Source organism: Pseudophryne corroboree, chromosome 3, assembly GCF_028390025.1.
Source record: "Pseudophryne corroboree isolate aPseCor3 chromosome 3, aPseCor3.hap2, whole genome shotgun sequence".
In the NCBI taxonomy this organism is placed as follows: domain Eukaryota; kingdom Metazoa; phylum Chordata; class Amphibia; order Anura; family Myobatrachidae; genus Pseudophryne; species Pseudophryne corroboree.
The window spans coordinates 394020341-394033891 of NC_086446.1; positions in this window are offsets into that span (position 1 = coordinate 394020341).

Consider the following 13551-nt stretch of genomic DNA (forward strand, 5'->3'; position numbering starts at 1 on the left):
TCGTAGTCCGTAGTGGATGCTGGGACTCCGTAAGGACCATGGGGAATAGCGGCTCCGCAGGATACTGGGCACAACTAAAGAAAGCTTTAGGACTACCTGGTGTGCACTGGCTCCTCCCTCTATGACCCTCCTCCAGACCTCAGTTAGGATACTGTGCCCGGAAGAGCTGACACAATAAGGAAGGATTTTGAATCCCGGGTAAGACTCATACCAGCCACACCAATCACACCGTATAACTCGTGATACTATACCCAGTTAACAGTATGAACAATAACTGAGCCTCTCAACAGATGGCTCAACAATAACCCTTTAGTTAAACAATAACTATATACAAGTATTGCAGACAATCCGCACTTGGGACGGGCGCCCAGCATCCACTACGGACTACGAGAAATAGATTTACCGGTGAGTAAAATCTTATTTTCTCTGACGTCCTAAGTGGATGCTGGGACTCCGTAAGGACCATGGGGATTATACCAAAGCTCACAAACGGGCGGGAGAGTGCGGATGACTCTGCAGCACCGAATGGGCAAACTCTAGGTCCTCCTCAGCCAGGGTGTCAAACTTGTAGAATTTAGCAAATGTGTTTGACCCCGACCAAGTAGCTGCTCGACAAAGTTGTAGAGCCGAGACCCCTCGGGCAGCCGCCCAAGAAGAGCCCACCTTCCTCGTGGAATGGGCTTTCACTGATTTAGGATGCGGCAGTCCAGCCGCAGAATGTGCAAGCTGAATCGTACTACAGATCCAGCGAGCAATAGTCTGCTTTGAAGCAGGAGCACCCAGCTTGTTGGGTGCATACAGGATAAACAACGAGTCAGTTTTCCTGACACTAGCTGTCCTGGAAACATAAATTCTCAGGGCCCTGACTACGTCCAACAACTTGGAAGCCTCCAAGTCTTTAGTAGCCGCAGGCACCACGATAGGTTGGTTCAAATGAAAGGCTGATACCACCTTAGGGAGAGACTGGGGACGAGTCCTCAATTCTGCCCTATCCATATGGAAAATCAGATAAGGGCTTTTACATGACAAAGCCGCCAATTCTGACACAAGCCTGGCCGAAGCCAAGGCCAACAGCATGACCACTTTCCACGTGAGATATTTTAATTCCACGGTTTTAAGTGGCTCAAACCAATGTGACTTTAGGAAATCCAACACCACGTTGAGATCCCAAGGTGCCACTGGAGGCACAAAAGGGGCCTGAATATGCAGCACTCCCTTAACAAAAGTCTGAACTTCAGGTAGTGAAGCCAGTTCTCTCTGGAAGAAAATCGATAGAGCCGAAATCTGGACCTTAATGGAACCCAATTTTAGGCCCATAGTCACCCCTGACTGTAGGAAGTGCAGAAAACGGCCCAGCTGAAATTCCTCCGTTGGGGCCTTCCTGGCCTCACACCACGCAACATATTTTCGCCAAATGCGGTGATAATGGTTTGCGGACACTTCTTTCCTAGCTTTAATCAGCGTAGGAATGACTTCCTCCGGAATGCCCTTTTCCTTCAGGATCCGGTGTTCAACCGCCATGCCGTCAAACGCAGCCGCGGTAAGTCTTGGAACAGACAGGGCCCCTGCTGCAGCAGGTCCTGTCTGAGAGGCAGAGGCCATGGGTCCTCTGAGATCATTTCTTGAAGTTCCGGGTACCAAGCTCTTCTTGGCCAATCCGGAACAATGAGTATAGTTCTTACTCCTCTTCTCCTTATTATCCTCAGTACCTTGGGTATGAGAGGAAGAGGAGGGAACACATAAACCGACCGGTACACCCACGGTGTCACTAGAGCGTCCACAGCTATCGCCTGAGGGTCTCTTGACCTGACGCAATATCTTTCTAGCTTTATGTTTAGGCGGGACGCCATCATGTCCACCCGTGGCCTTTCCCAACGGTTTACAATCAGTTGGAAGACTTCTGGATGAAGTCCCCACTCTCCCGGGTGGAGGTCGTGCCTGCCGAGGAAGTCTGCTTCCCAGTTGTCCACTCCCGGAATGAACACTGCTGACAGTGCTAACACGTGATTTTCCGCCCATCGGAGAATCCTTGTGGCTTCTGCCATCGCCGTCCTGCTTCTTGTGCCGCCCTGTCGGTTTACATGGGCGACTGCCGTGACTTGACCATAGTCCTTGGAAGTTTCTTCCCTGTGTGACTGCCCCCCAGCCTCGAAGGCTGGCATCCGTGGTCACCAGGACCCAGTCCTGTATGCCGAATCTGCGGCCCTCTTGAAGATGAGCACTTTGCAGCCACCATAGCAGAGACACCCTGGTCCTTGGAGACAGGGTTATCAGCCGATGCATCTGAAGATGCGATCTGGACCACTTGTCCAACAGGTCCCACTGAAAAGTCCTTGCATGGAACCTGCCGAATGGAATTGCTTCGTAGGAAGCTACCATTTTTCCCAGGACTCGCGTGCAGTGATGCACCGACAACTGTTTTGGTTTCAGGAGGCCTCTGACTAGAGATGACAGCTCCTTGGCTTTCTCCTCCGGGAGAAACACTTTTTTCTGTTCTGTGTCCAGAACCATCCCCAGGAACAGTAGACGTGTCGTAGGGACCAGCTGTGACTTTGGAATATTTAGAATCCAACCGTGCTGTTGTAGCACCTCCCGAGATAGTGCTACCCCGACCAACAACTGCTCCCTGGACCTCGCCTTTATCAGGAGATCGTCCAAGTACGGGATAATTAAAACTCCCTTTTTTCGAAGGAGTATCATCATTTCGGCCATTACCTTGGTAAATACCCTCGGTGCCGTGGACAGACCAAACGGCAAGTCTGGAATTGGTAATGACAATCCTGTACCACAAATCTGAGGCACTCCTGGTGATGATGGTAAGTGGGGACATGCAGGTAAGCATCCTTGATGTCCAGTGATACCATGTAATCCCCCTCATCCAGGCTTGAAATAACCGCCCTGAGCGATTCCATCTTGAACTTGAATTTTTTTTATATATGTGTTCAAGGATTTCAAATTTAAAATGGGTCTCACCGAACCGTCCGGTTTCGGTACCACAAACATTGTGGAATAGTAACCCCGTCCTTGTTGAAGGAGGGGCACCTTGACTATCACCTGCTGGGAATACAGCTTGTGAATTGCCTCTAGCACTGCCTCCCTGCCTGAGGGAGTTGTTGGCAAGGCAGATTTGAGGAAACGGCGGGGGGGAGACGTCTCGAATTCCAGCTTGTACCCCTGAGATACTACTTGAAGGATCCAGGGATCCACCCGTGAGCGAGCCCACTGATTGCTGAAGTTTTTGAGACGGGCCCCCACCGTACCTGGCTCTGCCTGTGGAGCCCCAGCGTCATGCGGTGGACTTGGAGGAAGCGGGGGAGGACTTTTGCTCCTGGGAACTGGCTGTATGCTGCAGCTTTTTCCCTCTACCTCTGGGCAGAAAGGACACGCCTTTAACCCGCTTGCCTTTATGGGGCCGAAAGGACTGTACCTGATAATACGGTGCTTTCTTTGGCTGTGAGGGAACATGGGGTAAAAATGCTGACTTCCCAGCTGTTGCTGTGGAAACGAGGTCCGAGAGACCATCCCCGAACAACTCCTCACCCTTATAAGGCAAAACTTCCATGTGCCTTTTAGAATCTGCATCACCCGTCCACTGCCGAGTCCATAATCCTCTCCTGGCAGAAATGGACATTGCACTTATTTTAGATGCCAGCCGGCAAATATCCCTCTGTGCATCTCTCATGTATAAGACTGCGTCTTTTATATGCTCTATGGATAGCAATATAGTGTCCCTGTCTAGGGTATCAATATTTTCCGACAGGGAATCTGACCACGCAGCTGCAGCACTGCACATCCATGCTGAAGCAATAGCTGGTCTCAGTATAATACCTGCGTGTGTATATACAGACTTCAGGATAGCCTCCTGCTTCCTATCAGCAGGCTCCTTTAGGGCGGCCGTGTCCGGAGACGGTAGTGCCACCTTTTTTGACAGACGTGTGAGCGCTTTATCCACCCTAGGGGATGTTTCCCAACGTGACCTATCCTCTGGCGGGAAAGGGTACGCCATTAGTAACCTTTTAGAAATTACCAGTTTCTTATCGGGGGAAGCCCACGCTTCTTCACACACCTCATTTAATTCCTCAGATGGGGGAAAAAACCACTGGTAGTTTTTTCTCCCCAAACATAATACCCTTTTTTGTGGTTCCTGGGGTAATATCAGAAATGTGCAACACATTTTTCATTGCCTCAATCATGTAACGTGTGGCCCTATTGGAATGTACATTTGTCTCATCGTCATCGACACTGGATTCAGTATCCGTGTCGACATCTGTGTCTGCCATCTGAGGTAGCGGGCGTTTAAGAGCCCCTGATGGCTTTTGAGACAGCTGGGCAGGCACAAGCTGAGAAGCCGGCTGTCCCACATCTGATATGTCGTCAAACCTTTTATGTAAGGAGCTGACACTTTCACGTAATTCCTTCCACAAGTCCATCCACTCAGGTGTCGGCCCCGCAGGGGGTGACATCACATTTATCGGCACTTGCTCCGCCTCCACATAAGCCTCCTCATCAAACATGTCGACACAGCCGTACCGACACACCGCACACACACAGAGAATGCTCTGACTGAGGACAGGACCCCACAAAGCCCTTTGGTGAGAGAGAGAGAGAGAGTATGCCAGCACACACCAACAGCGCTATATAACACAGGGATTAACACTATAACTGAGTGATTTTTCCCAATAGCTGCTTGTATACACAATATTGCGCCTAAATTTAGTGCCCCCCCCTCTCTTTTTTACCCTATGTAGTCTGGAAACTGCAGGGGAGAGCCTGGGAGCAATCCTTCCAGCGGAGCTGTGAGGGAAAATGGCGCCAGTGTGTTGAGGGAGATAGCCCCACCCCTTTTTCGGCTGACTTCTCCCGCTTTTTTCTATGTATATCTGGCAGGGGTATTTTACACATATATAGTCTCTATGACTACATTATGTGTTTTTTTTTTTTGCCAGACAAGGTACTTAATATTGCAGCCCCCCCCCCCCCCCCCCCCCCCCAGCGCCCTGCACCCATCAGTGACCGGAGTGTGAGGTGTGCATGGGAAGCAACGGCGCACAGCTGCAGTGCTGTGCGCTAGCTTGTTTGAAGACCGAAGTCATCTGCCGCCGATTTCCAGGACTCTTCTTGCTTCTGGCTCTGTAAGGGGGACGGCGGCGCGGCTCCGGGAACGGACGATCGAGGTCGGGCCCTGTGTTCGATCCCTCTGGAGCTAATGGTGTCCAGTAGCCTTAGAAGCCCAAGCTAGCTGCAAGCAGGTAGGTTCGCTTCTCTCCCCTTAGTCCCTCGTAGCAGTGAGTCTGTTGCCAGCAGATCTCACTGACAATAAAAAACCTAAAATAAACTTTCTTTTTCTAGGAGCTCAGGAGAGCCCCTAGTGTGCATCCAGCTCAGCCGGGCACAAAATTCTAACTGAGGTCTGGAGGAGGGTCATAGAGGGAGGAGCCAGTGCACACCAGGTAGTCCTAAAGCTTTCTTTAGTTGTGCCCAGTCTCCTGCGGAGCCGCTATTCCCCATGGTCCTTACGGAGTCCCAGCATCCACTTAGGACGTCAGAGAAACAATATTCTTTCAATTTTCTCAAGGCTATCAGCCCCCCATCCGCAGCCCTTGGATGGGGGTGGGGGGGGGGGGGGACAGCCTCGGGCTTCACCCCTGGCCCTTGGGTGGCTGGGGGGGGAACCCCTTGATTGAAGGGGTCCCCACTCTCCCAGGGTACCCCGGCCAGCGGTGACTAGTTGGATATTTAATGCCACGGCCGCAGGGCGCTGTATAAAAGTGACCCCCGGCTGTGGCATGATCTGTCCAGCTAGTGGAGCCCGATGCTGGTGTAAAAAATACGGGGGACCCCTACTCTTTGTCCCCCGTATTTTTTGCACCAGGCGCAGAGCCCGGTGCTGGTTTTGAAAATACGGGGGATCCCCTGTCCATTTTCCCCCCGGATTTTTAGAACCAGGACCAGCTCGAAGAGCCCGAGGCTGGTTATGCTTTGGAGGGGGGACCCCACGCCATTTTTTTTCCGGGTTTTTCCCCCGTTTTTTAAAAAACTGAACAAAATCCGTCAAAGCGGCAGTTTTTCGTCAGCGGGACTGTCGAATTCGTTTTTTATTGAATATGGTCAATTTCGGCACCCACTTGCCGAAATTAGACGGTCGAATTGTGTCGAATTAAAAAACGGCCGAAAAATTGCCGCGATTCGCCGCTAATTGCATATACCCCATAATCATGTAGCGGATGGCTTTAGCCATTTTAGGCTGCAACTTTGCATCATCGCCATCGACACTGGAGTCAGAATCCGTGTCGATATTCGTGTCAACAATTTGGGATAGTGGGCGCTTCTGAGATCCTGACTGCCTCTGCGCTGTAGGATCAGGCATGGTTTGGGACCCTGACTGTCCCAAGGCATCAGCTTTATCCAACCTTTTATGCAAGGAGTTTACATTATCATTTAACACCTTCCACATATCCATCCAATCAGGTGTCGGCGCCGTCACCACATTCATCTGCACCTGCTCTGCTTCCACATAGCCTTCCTTATCAAACATGTCGACACAAGCGTACCGACACACCACACACACAGGGGATGCTCTATTTGAGGACAGAACCCCCACAAGGCCTTTGGAGAGAGAGTATGCCAGCACACACCCCAGCGCTATATGATCCAGGAATTACACAGTAACTTAGTGTTTACCCAGTAGCTGCTGTATATACTGATTTTGCGCCAAATTTATGTGCCCCCCTCTCTTTTTACCCTCTTTCTACCGTGAATCTGCAGGGGAGAGCCTGGGGAGCTTCCTCTCAGCGGAGCTGTGGAGAGAAAATGGCGCTGGTGAGTGCTGAGGAAGAAGCCCCGCCCCCTCAGCGGCAGGCTTCTGTCCCACGATTTTGTGTAAAATAATGGCAGGGGCTCATGCATATATACAGTGCCCAACTGTATATATATATATATATATATATATATATATATATATATATATATATATATATATATATACACCCTTTTATGCCAAGAGGTACTTAATTGCTGCCCAGGGCGCCACCCCCTGCACCCTACAGTGACCGGAGTGTGTGTGTTTGATGTGGGAGCAATGGCGCACAGCTGCAGTGCTGTGCGCTACCTCATATGAAGACTGGAGTCTTCTGCCGCCGCTTTTGATGTCTTCTTGCTTCACACGCCGGCTTCTAGCTTCTGGCTCTGCGAGGGGGACGGTGGCGCGGCTCCGGTATCGGACGACCAAGGGTGCGTTCCTGTGTTCGATCCCTCTGGAGCTAATGGTGTCCAGTAGCCTAAGAAGCATGACCTATCCGCAGTTAGTAGGTCTGCTTCTCTCCCCTCAGTCCCACGTAGCAGAGAGCCTGTTGCCAGCAGATCTCTCTGAAAATAAAAAATCCTAACAAAATACTTTCTTATTAGCAAGCTCAGGAGAGCTACCTAAAGTGGGCACAGATTCTAACTGAGGTCTGGAGGAGGGGCATAGAGGGAGGAGCCAGTGCACACCAGTAGTCCTAATTCTTTCTTAAAGTGCCCTGTCTCCTGCAGAGCACGTCTATTCCCCATGGTCCTTACGGAGTCCCCAGCATCCACTAGGACGTTAGAGAAAATAAGATTTTACTCACCGGTAAATCTATTTCTCGTAGTCCGTAGTGGATGCTGGGGACTCCGTAAGGACCATGGGGAATAGACGGGCTCCGCAGGAGACTGGGCACTCTATAAGAAAGATTTGGTACTATCTGGTGTGCACTGGCTCCTCCCTCTATGCCCCTCCTCCAGACCTCAGTTAGGATACTGTGCCCGGAAGAGCTGACACAATAAGGAAGGATTTTTTTGAATCCCGGGTAAGACTCATACCAGCCACACCAATCACACCGTATAACTCGTGATACTGTACCCAGTTAACAGTATGAAATATAACTGAGCCTCTCAACAGATGGCTCAATAATAACCCTTTAGTTAGGCAATAACTATATACAAGTATTGCAGACACTCCGCACTTGGGACGGGCGCCCAGCATCCACTACGGACTACGAGAAATAGATTTACCGGTGAGTAAAATCTTATTTTCTCTAACGTCCTAGTGGATGCTGGGGACTCCGTAAGGACCATGGGGATTATACCAAAGCTCCCAAACGGGCAGGAGAGTGCGGATGACTCTGCAGCACCGAATGAGAGAACTCAAGGTCCTCCTCAGCCAGGGTATCAAATTTGTAGAATTTTGCAAAAGTGTTTGCCCCTGACCAAGTAGCAGCTCGGCAAAGTTGTAAAGCCGAGACCCCTCGGGCAGCCGCCCAAGATGAGCCCACCTTCCGCGTGGAATGGGCTTTTACAGATTTAGGCTGCGGTAAGCCTACCGCAGAATGCGCCAGCTGAATAGTGCTACAAATCCAGCGCGCAATAGACTGCTTAGAAGCAGGAGTACCTATCTTGTTGGGTGCGTACAGGACAAAAAGCGAGTCAGTCTTTCTGACTCCAGCCGTCCTGGAAACATAAAGTTTCAGGGCCCTGACTACATCCAGTAACTTGGAATCCTCCAAGTCCCCAGTAGCCGCAGGCACCACAATAGGTTGGTTCAAGTGAAAAGCAGATACCACCTTAGGGAGAAACTGGGGACGAGTCCTCAATTCTGCCCTATCCATATGAAAAATCAGATAAGGGCTTTTACAAGACAAAGCCGCCAATTCTGACACACGCCTGGCCGAAGCCAAGGCCAATAACATGACCACTTTCCACGTGAGATATTTCAGATCCACAGTTAAGTGGTTCAAACCAATGTGATTTTAGGAAATTCAACACCACATTGAGATCCCAAGGTGCCACGGGAGGCACAAAAGGGGGCTAAATATGAGGCACTCCCTTTACAAAAGTCTGAACTTCAGGCAGTGAAGCCAGTTCTTTCTGGAAGAAAATCAACAGGGCCGAAATCTGGACTTTAATGGAACCCAATTTTAGGCCCATAGTCACTCCCGACTGTAGGAAGTGTAGAAAGCGACCCAGCTGAAATTCCTCCGTTGGGGCCTTCTGAGCCTCACACCACGCAACATATCTTCGCCAAATACGGTGATAATGGTTCGCGGTTACTTCTTTCCTGGCTTTTATTAGCGTAGGAATGACTTCCACCGGAATGCCCTTTTCCTTTAGGATCCGGAATTCAACCGCCATGCCGTCAAACGCAGCCGCGGTAAGTCTTGGAACAGACAGGGCCCCTGCTGCAGCAGATCCTGTCTGAGCGGTAGAGGCCATGGGTCCTCTGATATCATTTCCTGAAGTTCCGGGTACCAAGCCCTTCTAGGCCAATCCGGAACCACGAGTATCGTTCTTACTCCTCGCCTTCTTATTATTCTCAGTACCTTTGGTATGAGAGGCAGAGGAGGGAACACATAAACCGACTGGTACACCCACGGTGTCACTAGAGCGTCCACAGCTATCGCCTGAGGGTCCCTTGACCTGGCGCAATATCTTTCTAGCTTTTTGTTGAGGCGGGACGCCATCATGTCTTTCCCAACGGTTTACCAACAGTAGGAAGACTTCTGGATGAAGTCCCCACTCTCCCGGGTGTAGGTCGTGTCTGCTGAGGAAGTCTGCTTCCCAGTTGTCCACTCCCGGAATGAACACTGCTGACAGTGCTAGTACGTGATTTTCCGCCCATCGGAGAATCCTTGTGGCTTCTGCCATTGCCATCCTGCTTCTTGTGCCGCCCTGTCGGTTCACATGGACGACTGCCGTGATGTTGTCTGACTGGATCAGTACCGGCTGGTTTTGAAGCAGGGGTCTTGCCTGACTTAGGGCATTGTAAATGGCCCTTAGTTCCAGAATATTTATATGTAGGGAAGTCTCCTGACTTGACCATAGTCCTTGGAAGTTTCTTCCCTGTGTGACTGCTCCCCAGCCTCGAAGGCTGGCATCTGTGGTCACCAGGACCCAGTTCTGTATGCCGAATCTGCGGCCCTCTAGAAGATGAGTACTCTGCAGCCACCACAGTAGAGACACCCTGGTCTTTGGAAACAGGGTTTAACATTTGATGCATCTGAAGATGCGATCCCGACCACTTGTCCAAGAGGTCCCACTGGAAGGTCCTCGCATGGAACCTGCCGAATGGAATTGCTTCGTATGAAGCCACCATTTTTCCCAGGACTCGTGTGCAACGATGCACCGATACCCGTTTTGGTTTTAGGAGGTCTCTGACTAGAGATGACAGCTCCTTGGCTTTCTCCTGCGGGAGAAACACTTTTTTCAGTTCTGTGTCCAAAATCATCCCCAGGAACAGTAAGCGAGTGGAAGGAACCAGCTGTGACTTTGGAATGTTCAGAATCCAGCCATGCTGTTGTAGCACCTCCTGAGATAGTGCTACTCCGACCAGTAACTGCTCCCTGGACCTCGCCTTTATAAGGAGATCGTCCAAGTATGGGATAATTAAAACTCCCTTTTTTCGAAGGAGTATCATCATTTCTGCCATTACCTTGGTAAACACCCTCGGTGCCGTGGACAGTCCAAACGGTAGTGTCTGGAATTGGTAATGGCAATCCTGTACCACAAATCCGAGGTACTCCTGGTGAGGAAGGTAAATAGGGACATGCAGGTAAGCATCCTTGATGTCCAGGGATACCATGTAATCCCCCTCGTCCAGGCTTGCAATAACCGCCCTGAGCGATTCCATCTTGAACTTGACTTTTGTTATGTAAGTGTTCAAGGATTTCAAATTTAAAATGGGTCTCACCGAACCGTCTGGTTTCGGTACCACAAACGTGTGGAATAGTAGCCCCGGCCTTGTTGAAGTAGGGGTACCTTGACTATCACCTGCTGGGAATACAGCTTGTGAATGGCCTCTAGCACAGCCTCCCTGCCCGATGGAGTCGTCGGTAAGGCTGATTTGAGGAAACGGCGGGGGGGGCGGCGCCTCGAATTCCAGCTTGTACCCCTGAGATACTACTTGAAGGATCCAGGGATCCACCCGTGAGCGAGCCCACTGATCGCTGAAATTTTTGAGGCGCCCCCCCCACCGTACCTGGCTCCGCCTGTGGAGCCCCACCGTCATGCGGCTGATTTGGAAGAAGCGGGGGAGGACTTTTGGTCCTGGGAACCGGCTGTGTGTTGCAGCTTTTTCCCCCTTCCTCTGCCTCTAGACAGAAAGGACCCGCCTTTTCCGCGCCTGTTTTTCTGGGGTCGAAAGGACTGTACTTGGTAATACGGTGCTTTCTTAGGCTGTGAGGGGACATGGGGCAAAAATGCAGACTTCCCAGCCGTTGCTGTGGAAACAAGGTCTGAGAGACCGTCCCCGAATAACTCCTCACCCTTATAAGGCAAAACTTCCATGTGCCTTTTAGAATCTGCATCTCCTGTCCACTGCCGAGTCCATAAGCCTCTCCTAGCAGAGATGGACAAAGCACTTATTCTAGATGCCAGCCGGCAGATCTCCCTCTGTGCATCTCTCATGTATAAGACCGAGTCTTTTATATGCTCTATGGTTAGCAATATAGTGTCTCTGTCTAGGGTGTCAATATTTTCCGACAGGGAATCTGACCAAGCAGCAGCAGCACTGCACATCCAGGCTGAGGCAATAGCTGGTCTCAGTATAACACCAGTGTGTGTAAATAGATTTTAGGATAGCTTCCTGCTTTCTATCAGCAGGTTCCTTTAGGGCGGCCGGAGACGGTAGTGCCACCTTTTTAGACAAACGTGTGAGCACTTTATCCACCCTAGGGGGAGTTTCCCAACGTGACCTATCCTCTGACGAGAAAGGGAACGCCTTTAATAATTTTTTTGAAATCACCAATTTTTTATCGGGGAAAGCCCACGCTTCTTCACACACCTCATTCAATTCCTCAGATGGGGGAAAAAACTATAGGTAGTTTTTTCTCCCCAAACATAATACCCTTCTTTGAGGTACCCGGGTTTATATCAGTAAGGTGTAATACCTCTTTCATTGCCTCAATCATGCCACAAATGGCCCTAGTGGACATTAAATTTGACTCATCGTCGTCGACACTTGCATCAGTATCCGTGTCGATATCTGTGTCTGCCATCTGAGGTAGTGGTCGTTTCAGGGCCCCTGACAGCCTTTGAATCGTCTGGGCAGGCACGAGCTGAGAAGCCGGCAGGTCGTCAAATTTTTTTATGTAAGGAGTCGACACTTGCACGTAATTCCTTCCATAAATCCATCCACGCAGGTGTCTGCCCCGCAGGGGGTGACATCACATTAATAGGCATCTGCTCCGCCTCCACATAAGTCTCCTCATCAAACATGTCGACACAGCCGTACCGACACACCACACACACAGGGAATGCTCTTACAAGGAGACAGGACCCCACAAAAGCCCTTTGGGGAGACAGAGAGAAAGTATGCCAGCACACACCAGAGCGCTATAATAATACAGGGACTAACTGAATTATGACCCTTTATAGCTGCTTATTATATTAAACTGCGCCCAAATTTAGTGCCCCCCTCTCTTTTTTTACCCTTACCGTAGTGTAGACTGCAGGGGAGAGTCAGGGAGCTTCCTTCCAGCGGCACTGTGAGGGAATAATGGCGCCAGTGTGCTGAGGGAGAAGGCTCAGCCCCTTTTTCGGCAGCCTTTCTCCCGCTTTTTTCTGTAATTCTGGCAGGGGTAATTACCACATATATAGCCTCTGGGACTATATATTGTCGTTATTTTTGCCAGCCAAGGTGATATTATTGCTGCTCAGGGGGCGCGCGCACGCGCGCCCCCCCCCCCCCCAGTGACCGAAGTGTGTATGAGGAGCAATGGCGCACAGCTGCAGTGCTGTGCGCTACCTTGGTGAAGACTGATGTCTTCTGCCGCCGATTTTCCGGACCATCTTCATGCTTCTGGCTCTGTAAGGGGGACGGCGGCGCGGCTCCGGGAACGAACACCAAGGACGAGTCCTGCGGTCGATCCCTCTGGAGCTAATGGTGTCCAGTAGCCTAAGAAGCCCAAGCTAGCTGCAAGCAGGTAGGTTCGCTTCTTCTCCCCTTAGTCCCACGATGCAGTGAGCCTGTTGCCAGCAGGTCTCACTGTAAAATAAAAAACCTAATTTTAAACTTTCTTTCTAGCAGCTCAGAAGAGCTCTTAGTGTGCAACCAGCTCGGGCCGGGCACAGAAATCTAACTGAGGTCTGGAGGAGGGGCATAGAGGGAGGAGCCAGTGCACACCAGATAGTACCAAATCTTTCTTATAGAGTGCCCAGTCTCATGCGGAGCCCGTCTATTCCCCATGGTCCTTACGGAGTCCCCAGCATCCACTAGGACATTAGAGAAAAAATTCTGTATCCAAAAATTTAGGAACACTTTCATTAGATGACAGACACTTGCTCTCTATAATTAACCATCAACTAGTGCAAAAATCACAATTTGACACATTAATAACCTGGTCATTAAATGCCTTCTGTATTGTCCTACCTTAGTTGCCAATTTTTTTGGTCCAGGTCATGTGCTTTTCCCAGTTTTTGGTAGAAGTCATGCAATAGAATTGACCCTTATGAGTGGCTTGGCGCATTTTGGGAGTTTCTGGTTTTACAAAGTATGTGGGAAACCCTCAAATGTAGAAAGCAGTTATGCTCTTATGAAAT